The 10,072-nt window shown below is 49.2% G+C and overlaps 1 long non-coding RNA gene across 1 annotated transcript in view; it reads right to left on the bottom strand.

Moving 5' to 3' along the window:
* LOC135231612 (uncharacterized) overlaps positions 1 to 9,826 on the bottom strand; it is a 52,525-nt gene extending 42,699 nt beyond the window's left edge. The window contains exon 1 of the long non-coding RNA XR_010322369.1: positions 9,595 to 9,826. This is a non-coding gene — a long non-coding RNA (uncharacterized LOC135231612). The remainder of the gene's footprint in view (positions 1 to 9,594) is intronic.
* Positions 9,827 to 10,072: the final 246 nt, after the last annotated feature.

The raw sequence follows: 10,072 nt of genomic DNA on the forward strand, positions 1-10,072 counted from the left end.
ATACAGGGAAGGTCAGCTCAACTGGACTGGACCAAAAGCAAAGAAGTTTCCAGGATAAACTGAATGCTTCGAAGGTCAGCAGAGCAAGAGCGGGGGTTTGGGGACTATGGCTTAAGGGGACTTCTAAGTCAATTGGCAAAATAAATTCTATTATGAAAACATTCTGCATCCCACTTTGAAGTGTGGCATCTGGGGTCTTAAATGCTAACAAGCGGCCATCTAAGATGCATCAATTGGTCTCAACCCACCTGGATCAAAGGAGAATGAAGAACATCAAGGTCACACGACAACTATGAGCCCAAGAGACAGAAAGGGCCACATGAACCAGAGACCTACATCATCCTGAGACCAGAAGAACTAGATGGTGCCCGGCCACAACCGATGACTGCCCTGACAGGGAGCACAACAGAGAACCCCTGAGGGAGCAGGAGAGCAGTGGGATGCAGACCTCAAATTCTCATAAAAAGACCAGACTTAATGGTCTGACTGAGACTAGAGGAATCCCAGCAGTCATGGTCCCCAAACCTTCTGTTGGCCCAGGACAGGAACCATTCCCGAAGACAACTCATCAGACATGGAAGGGACTGGACAAAGGGTTACAGAGAGATGCCGATGAAGAGTGAGCTAGTTGTATCAGGTGGACACTTGAGACCGTGTTGGCATCTCCTGTCTGGAGGGGAGATGGGAGGGTAGAGGGGGTTAGAAACTGGCAAAAGGGTCATGAAAGGAGAGACTGGAAGGAGGGAGCGGGCTGACTCACTAGGGGGAGAGTAAGTGGGAGTATGTAGTAAGGTGTATATAAGCTTATATGTGAGAGACTGACTTGATTTGTAAACTTTCACTTAAAGCACGATAAAAATTATTAAAAAAAAAGTAATTGGCTTAAAGCACACTCTCCACTCGGATGGCCTCATTAACATAACAAAAACCCTGTTCCCAAATGGGATCGCATCCATATGTAAAGGCGTCAGGATTCCAACACATATTTTGGGGGGACACAATTCAGATGAGAACAGTGTGGACATGGCAATCATTCTGTACGGCTCTGATGATCCACTAGCAAAATGTCTGCTTCCCATCCCCGCAGCCCTAGGGTCCCTGGTCTGGAGGTCTGAGTTCCCGAAGGAGGAGGGCTTCCGTTATAAGGTGCAACAATACCTGCAGGAAACGGAAATTGAGATTGCCAGCAGACCACTTTGGGATCCTCATGCCAGAGAACCAACAGGCAAAGAAGTGGGTTATTGGGTTTCTGTAGGGCTGTCGAGGGGAAATCAATTTCTATTACGTAATAGGGCCAAGAGGAATACATTTCAGATGCAGAAGATGCCCTGGGGTGCCTCTTAAGATTCATACATCTTGTAATTAAAATCAACGGAAAGCTACAACTCAACTCAGGCTGGACGATGAAGGCCCAGATCCTTGAACGAAGACTTGGGTCACTCCACCAGCAAGGAGCCACAGCAGCTGTGGCCGAGGTGCTTCCTCAGGCAGAGGGAGCTTGGAGTGGGAGGAGGAGGAGGGAGGCAGCCTTCTAGCCCAGCCACAACCACACGGTCTGCTGCAGAGACAAGATCTGCAATACTTATCAGTATTTCTTCCTTATTTTGACAGAATACACTGGATATGACAATAGTAACTGATTTTATACTTCTCCTTCTTCGTTTGCCTGTCATTTCATGAGCTGCTGCTATTTACCATCCAGCTGGCTCTGACTCATGGTGACCCCATGGACAACACAAGGGAAGGCTGCCCGGTGCTGCACCGTCTTCATGATTGCTGGTATGCTCGAGTCCGTTGTTGCAGCCTAGCTGTCTTCCAGCCTGGGGTAGGGGGCTCATCTTCCAGCACTATATAGGACAGTATTCTGTTGTGATCCGTTAGGTTTTCATTGGCTAATTTTCAGAAGTAGATCACCAGGCCTCAGTGGCATCATTGGGGGGTGCGAGGTATAGCAGGTGACAGTGTTGGAGGGGATGACACCAAAATTACTGTCTATACAATTTTTGTGCAGCTTGTCAGCAGAAATTTATTATTTTTCAATATCCCTGTAGTTAGTTATAACAACAAAAACATTTTCATAAGCTCAGCTTACATGTATCAATATACCTACAAGGCTAAAACTCTATGGTAATTTGCTTTTTGAACCTTTTAATGAGCTCTAGTCAGTTGTTGTTAGGTGCCATTGAATCTGTTCCAACCCATGGCGACCCCATACACAAAAGAATGAAATGCAGCCTGGTCCTGCCCCATCCTCACAATTGTTGTTATGTTTGAGCCCATTGTTGCACTGGCAGATTTCTTCGTTCTTTTGGCAGTCCACGGTATAGTCAATATTCTTCGCCAACACCACAATTCAAAGGCGTCAATTCTTCTTCCATCTTCCTTATTCATTGTCTAGTTTTTGCATGCATATGAGGCAACTGAAAACACCATGGCTTGGGTCAGGCACACCTTAGTCCTCAGGGTGACATCTTTCCTTTTTAACACTTTAAAGAGATCTCTAGCAGCTGATTTACCCAATGCAACGTGTTTTTTGATTTCTTGACTGCTGCTTCCATGGGTGTTGATTGTGGATCCAAGTAAAATGAAATCCTTGACAACCTCAATCTGTTCTCCAATTATCATGATGTTCTTTATTGGTCCAGTTCTGAGGATTTTTGCTCTCTTATGTTGAGGTGCAATCCATACTGAAGCCTGTGGTCTTTGATCTTCATCAGTAAGTGCTTCAAGTCCTCTTCACTTCAGCAAGCAAGGTTGTGTCATCTGCATAACGCAGGTTGTTAATGAGTCTTCCTCCAATCCTGATGCCCCGTTCTTCTTCATATAGTCCAGCTTCTCAGATGATTTGCTCAGCACACGGATCGAATAGGTGTGGTCAAAGAGTACATCCCTAACACAGACTTTTCCCGATTTTAAACCACACAGTATCCCTTTATTCTATTCAAATGACTTCCTCTTGGTCTATGTACAGGTTCCTCACCAGCACAATCAAGTATTCTGGAATTCCCATTCTCAATGTTATCCATAATTTGTTATGGTCTACACAGTTGAATGCCTTTGCATAGTCAATAAAGGACTGGTAAACATCTGTCTGGTATTCTCTGCTTCCAGCCAGGATCCATCTGACATCAACAACGATATCCCTGGTTCCACGTCCTCTTCTGAATCCAGCTTGAATTTCTGACAGTTCCCTGTCAAGGTACTGCTGCAGCAGCTTTTGAGTGATCTTCGGCAAAATTTTGCTCGTGTGTGATATTAATGATATTGTTTGATAATTTCCGCACTCAGGTGGATCACCTGTCTTGGGAACAGGCATAAATCTGGATCTTTGTGGCACAGCGTAGTATATTCAATATTCTTCGCCAACACTGTAATTTATATGCATCAATTCTTCTTCAGTCTTCCTTATTCTTTGTCCAGCTTTTGCACAAACGTGGAGCGATCGAAAATACCATCTCTTGGGTCAGGTGCGCCTTAGTCCTCAAACTTCGATCAGAGCTGTCATTATTACCCAGTCGTAATGATGCCTTGAACCCCATGGTTTCGTCTGCTGGAGCTACAAGCATGCACTGTTTCAGCTGCTGCTCCTGTTTTTACAGTCTCTGATTTTGTGACATTTTCTGGTGTTTTAGCTACAATATTGCGGTAATTAGCATGAGGGGGGTGACACCATGAGTTATCGCACCGGGTGACACCAACCCTAGAGATGCCACTGCCAGGCCTTTCTCCCCAGTCCGTCTTAGTCTGGAAGCTCTGCTGCAGCCTGTCCACCATGAGTGACCCTGTTGGTATTTGGGGAAATATTGCGTCAGTTTCTAGCATCATCGCATCATACAAGCCACCCCAGTATGACAAATGACAGACGGGTGGTGGCCCTTTAACATATATGTTAATGGAAGAGGTGGCGCGAATGTTTTTTGTTCGGCTAGTAACCAAACTAGTTAGTAACCAAAAGGTTGGTGGTTTGAACCCACGCAGTGGCACGGGGGAAGAAAAGTCCTGGTGATCTGCTTCCATAAAAATTATGGCCAAGAAAGCCCTCAGCTTCAATGACACCCCCCTTCAGATTTCCCTGTCGCTGCATTTGTCACCGTTTCTCAGTCTCTTCCTGACTCCTCCCACTCCCAGTCATCTACATGTTTGGATTCCCCGCTAGCTCCAGGCCCCCTTTCTCTCTTTGCTCCTTAGATGGGTTAGCCAACTCCCATAGATTTAAGCAGCCCTAACGCAGAGGACTCTCCAGCCCTGACCCCTCCTTTGAGCCCCAGATTGGAATATCAATTTCCTGCCTCCATTTCTATCTGGATATTTTCCAGATATCCCCAATCCCATGCCTCCAAGAGCGAACTCTTCATTTCCCCCAGGCCTCCCTCGTGGCCTTCCGCCTCTTCCCACCTCAGACAACGGTGCCCACACACACTCAAGTAGCAACTCTGAGGTCAGCTGAGACCTCGCCCTCCTCTCCCCCAATCCAGGGTGCTAATTGTTTCTCCAGAATGTTCTTAAATCTGCCACGAACCCAGCCCAGGTTGCCATCACCTCTTGCTTGCTTGTCTGACCATGTCGTTGTTGTTAGTTGTTATCGAGTCGATTCCGACTCATGGTGACCGCACGTGTGTCAGAGTAGACCTTCTGGAAGAAGAGCGTCAGGCCTTCCTTCTGAGGTGCCTCTGGCTGGGTTCCAACTGTTCACCTTTTGGCTAGTAGTCAAGAACTTAACCATCTGCACCACCCAGAGCTCCTTGTCTGACCATAAGAGCCCCCCAAGTGGGCTCATGGATCACCCCCCTCCGCCCCATCTTATCTCCCCTCCATACAACAGCCAGAATGATGGTTTTAGAGCTGAAATGGTGTGTGTGTCTGTGCGCTGACGGTGGCTGCAGCCTGGTGTGTGTGTGTGTCTGTGTGTGTGTGCTGATGGTGGCTGCAGCCTGGTGTGTGTGTGTGTGTGTGTGCTGACGGTGGCTGCAGCCTGGTGTGTGTGTCTGTGTGTGTGTGTGCTGACGGTGGCTGCAGCCTGGTGTGTGTGTGTGTCTGTGTGTGTGTGTGTGCTGATGGGATTGTGGTGACTCTATAGATTAGTTTGGGGAATGTTAACATTTTCACAATATTGGATCTTCCAATCCATGAACGCATTATGTCTCTCTGTTTATTTAAGTCTTTTTAAATTTTTTTACCAGTGTTTTGTATATCTTTTGCCGTATTTATGTCTAATTATTTCACATTTTGATGTTACCCTGAATGGCATTTTTTAGTTCCGTTTCTGATTGTTGCTAGTACACAGAAACACAATTGATTTTGTATATTGAGCTTTGGTCCTGCAGCCTTGCTAAACTCACTTACTAGGTATAGCAGCTTTTGTTGTACTCCAAAATTCAGCGGCTTAGAAACAGCAAGTATTTATTTCCTCACAGTAGCTGTGGGTCAGGAGTCTGGGCGCAGCTTAACTGGTGCCTCTGGGTGAGGGTGGGGCCTGGTGGCGAAGTGGTTAAGGGCCCAGGTGCTAAGCAAAAGGTCGGCAATTCGAATCCACCAGCCGCTCCTTGGAAACCCTATGGGTCAGTTGTACTCTGTCCTACAGGGTCTCTATGAATCAGAACCAACTCCCTGGCAATGGGTTTCTGGATCAGGGTCACACACAAGTTTGATTTCTGCCCCTTGGTCTCAGGTTCCAGTAGGGTTTGGCACGGCACTCTTAGTAACCCTGCCTTTATTTAAAATCTTGATATTTCAGTCTTCATAAAGTTTTTGCATCAATTTGAACTTTTAAAAGAATTACATTAAAATATTATTTATCTTGATCGGATAAAGGGGTAATGAGTTGATGTTAATAATGTTAACCTGGAAAAGGAGGGTGAGAATGGTCACACAACTTGAAGAATGTAATCAGTGTCACCAAATTTTACATGTAGAAATCCTTGAACTGGTATGTGTTCTGCTGTGTATATTCTCAACCACAACAAAAAATAAACTATAAAAAAAAGTATTACTTATCTCGATTACGCAGTTTTTTGATGCCTGTTTAAATTTCACGACTGAGGCAAACGCCTCAACCACCCCAAGCTCTTCCCAGCCTTGAGCATAAATACCAGGATAATTGCGGCCATTTCGGAAGCTCCCACCATAGCATCGTCTTATTTTTATCATATTTGTGTCTTTACATTTGAAGTGTGTTCCTTGAGGGTAGCGTCGAGATGGATCTTGTTTTACCACAAGTGGATGGCTTTAACAAACAAACGTATTTCCTGACATTTTGGAAGCTACAAGTCTGAATTCAGGGTGTGGTTCTGGGGGAAGGCTTTATCTCTCTGTCAGCTGTGGAGGAAAGTCCTTGTCTCTTCTGAGCTTCTGCTCCTGGGCAGTCTTCATGTTGCTCAGCATTTCTCTTCTCCCATCTCTGCTTGCTTCTGTAATTTGCTCTTCTTATATCTTGTAAGATATTGACTCAAGACACACCCTACACTAATCCTTTCTCATTAACGTAACAAAGACAACCCATTCCCAAATGGGATTATACCCACAGGCACACAGGTTAGGATTTACAACACTTGTTTTGGGGACACAATTCAATCCCTAACATTAACTATAACTCTTTGCTTTCTTATTTTGGGGGTTGCTTTAGAGTTTATAGTTTACATCTTTAAGTTATTGGCTACGCACAGGCATTCAGTTGTGTGCACCGTGACTGATTACAGATAACCCTGGGAAGAATGGGAATTTCAAAGCGCTTAATTGTGCTCATGAGGAACCTGCATAGACCAAGGGGCAGTCGTTCAAACAGAACAAGGAGATACTGCGTGTTTACAGTCAGGAAAGGTGTGCGTCAGGGTTGTATTCTTTCACTTATTCAGTCTGTATGCTGAGCAAATCATTCGAGAAGCTGGACTACATGAAGAAGAATGGGGTATCGGAATTGGAGGAAGACTCACTAATAACCTGGGATATGCAGATGACACAACCTTGGTTGTTGAAAAGAGGACTCGAAGCACTTACTGATGAAGATCAGAGACCACAGCCTTCGGTATCGATTACGCCGCAACACTAATCAAAAATTCTCACAACGGCACCAATAAGCAACATCATGATAAATGGAGAAAAGATTGAGGTTGTTAAGGATTTCATTTTACTTGGATCCACAATCAACAACCACGGAAGCAGCAGTCAGGAAATCAAGCGATGTATTGCGTTGGGCAAACTGCTGCTGCAAAAGAGGTCTCTACGGTGTCACTGTGAGGACTAAGGTGCACCTGACCCAAGCCATGATATTTTCAACCACCTGATTTGAATGCAAAAGCTGGACAATGATTAAGGAAGACCGAAGAAGGATTGATGCCTTTGCGTTATGGTGTTGGTGAAGAATATTGAATACACCATGGACTGCCAGAAGAACGAACAAGTCTGTCTTGGAAGAAGTACAGCCAGAGTGCACCTTGGAAGCGAGAATGGCAAGGCTTTTTCTCACGTACTTTGGACATGTTACCAGGAGAGACCAGTCCCTGGAGAAGGACATCATGTTTGGTAAAGTAGAGGGTCATCGGAAAAGAGGAAGACCCTCAAGGAGATGGAGTGACACAGTGGCTGCAACAATGGGCTCAAGGGTCACTATGAGTCAGAACCTACTGGAGGGCACCTAACAACAACAACAACTGATAACTAAGACACTGGTCAAGCTGGTGGGCCACTGGTCAGGGCACTTGAGCCACTTGGCAAGGACAGGAGGTGGTTGGTTCCTCCGGGAAAGCCACAGTGTGCCAGGACCACAAGGTGGCCGCTTCCATCGCGTAGCCCTTTCCCCGTGAGGCCAGGTGTCCTGAGCATAGGCTCCACTGTGGGCCCAGCCGCCTTCTTTGGGCCTCCCAGCCGGCTGCCACACATGTCCATCCAATTGATCTCAGAGAATGCCAGGCATGTGACTCTCCCACCGGAACCCCTAATCGCTCCCACTACAGGTCAGAATCGAAGGCAGCCCCACCCTGGCCTTCTGCCAGGTCCGGATGTCACCTATCTGCCCCAACCACAGCTTCTAGCCCTCTTCCCCTCACTCCCTCTACTCCAGACCACTGACCTAATTTCTGTCCCTCTCCCTCCGCCCCCATGTTCTGCATGGTTGGCTCATTCCAACTGCAGGCCCCATACTGGTGCCCCCTTAAGCCTCCACCAAGCACCTGGGGATTCCCTGCTATCCCCCCCCCCAAACCAGCACTGACAAGGTCAGTGAAGGGGACAGCTGTCTCCGGCACCAGGGCCTCTGGTCCTTGAGGGAAGGGGTCCTGGCTGCCCGTCTGTCCACAGCCAGTGCTGGCACATGGCCTGGCACACAGCAGGCCCCCACTAAACATGTGATACATGGCTGGAGAGGAGAGAGGAGCTGGCCAAAGACAACCTGCTTGGGGCATAGTGGGCCCGGGGCAGTAGGCACAGTGCTGTCACTCCCTTTCCTGAGGGGAGGGAGGGTCAATGTCTCCTATACTTCCTTCCTCAGAGGCCTCGGGAGGGCCTTCTGCTAAGGACGAAACCCACCTCTTTGACAGGAAATGTCCCCTGGGGACCACGGGAAGCTGATGGAAGAGAAGGGTGCCCAGGCCTTCTAGATGGGTTTCCTTACACTTGAGGCCTGTTCTGTCTCCTTTAAATGAAAAAAATCCTAGTAAGCCCTGGTGAAGGTTTAGATACTTTTAGTACAGTATCACTTAGCTATGCACAAACATAAAAGTATGACCTCTTTGTCCTGGTAGCTCTTATATAAGCACGAAGCCAAAACAAATTCGTTTCTTACCAAGAGAACTGGAAAGGTCTTAGGACGGCAAGCAACAAGAGAGAGCGGCTCTGTGGAGGGATGCGGCAGCCACTGGGCATCCCTGGCTATTTAAACTTACAATTAAATGCAATTTAAAATTCAGTTCCTCGGTTGCACTCGCCACATTTCAAGTGCTCAGGAGTCACATATCCCGGGTTACCGCAGATACGGAACACCACCATCATCCGGAAAGTTCTACGGGCAGCGCTGTGATGGATGGTGTTCGGTGAAATGAACCGACTGCCGGCGCTCGTGGCAGGGGGAGGCACAGTGAGGTCTGCTTCTCCAGGCCTGGCCCCACTGCCCTCTCCTGCCCTTACCACGGGTTTCCTGGTGTAGACCCGTGAGAACTTCATCTGGTGTCACCTACCGCGCGCGCGACCTGGGGAGGAAGCATCCCTGGCTCCCTGAGTCATCCCTCCATTTCTGCAATAGCCCAAAGCAAGAAGCAGGGGTTGGCCCCGCGCCTCCAGGGACGCAGCGGGAAGTGCGGGGCTGGCACCCCTGAGGGGTATCCATACCACCCAGGATGGACATGAACCTCAAAACACTTGGGGGTTCTCCCACAGGTCGCTCGGGCCTCCTAGATACGTGAGTAACCTTTCAAAGAAAGACTCCCCTAACAGCTGTCTGCAACTCCACTTTGTAAGGGGCAAACGCGTGGCAGCCTAAAAGTGTGGCGTTTTGGCCCTTCCGGCCGGCGACCCACTGACTCGGGCCTCACCGCCCACCCCGGGTCCGGCCCCGAAAGCGATTGTGAACTAAGAGCGCTGCGCTCTGTGCATAGTCGCCATCACCTCCTTCTCGGAGCCTTCCTCGATTGTCCAAGGCGCCAGGATGGGAAGGGTCCTCCCCAGGCCCCCGGCTGCGCTCTTCGGCGGACGTTGCATGCCTGTCCTCAGGCGCAGCCTGGCAGCGGTCCCCCGGGGCTCGGAGGGAACAACGGCTCGGCGGCGCCTATCCGCCGCACCGAGGTCTGAAACCCCGAGGTCTGCGTGCAAGGGACGGGGGAGTGGCCGGGGACGCGACCCAGCGTGCGCTCCCGCCCCGCCGCCCTTCCAGGGGCGCCCAGGCAGACCGCACCGCGCAGGCCCCGGGGCACGCAGCGCGGCGGGGCGGGGATCGGGCTCCGGCGGCGGGGCGGGGGGGGGCGAGGCCTGGCGGAGGGGCCCGGAGCTGGACCCGCGGGGGCGGGGCTGGGGCGGGGCCACGGTGTCCTATAAGCGGCGCGGCGCGGGGCGCGCGCCCGGCCAGAGAGCGAGCGAGCGCGCAGCG

The sequence above is a fragment of the Loxodonta africana genome, chromosome 7 (assembly GCF_030014295.1).
Source record: "Loxodonta africana isolate mLoxAfr1 chromosome 7, mLoxAfr1.hap2, whole genome shotgun sequence".
NCBI lineage: Eukaryota > Metazoa > Chordata > Mammalia > Proboscidea > Elephantidae > Loxodonta > Loxodonta africana.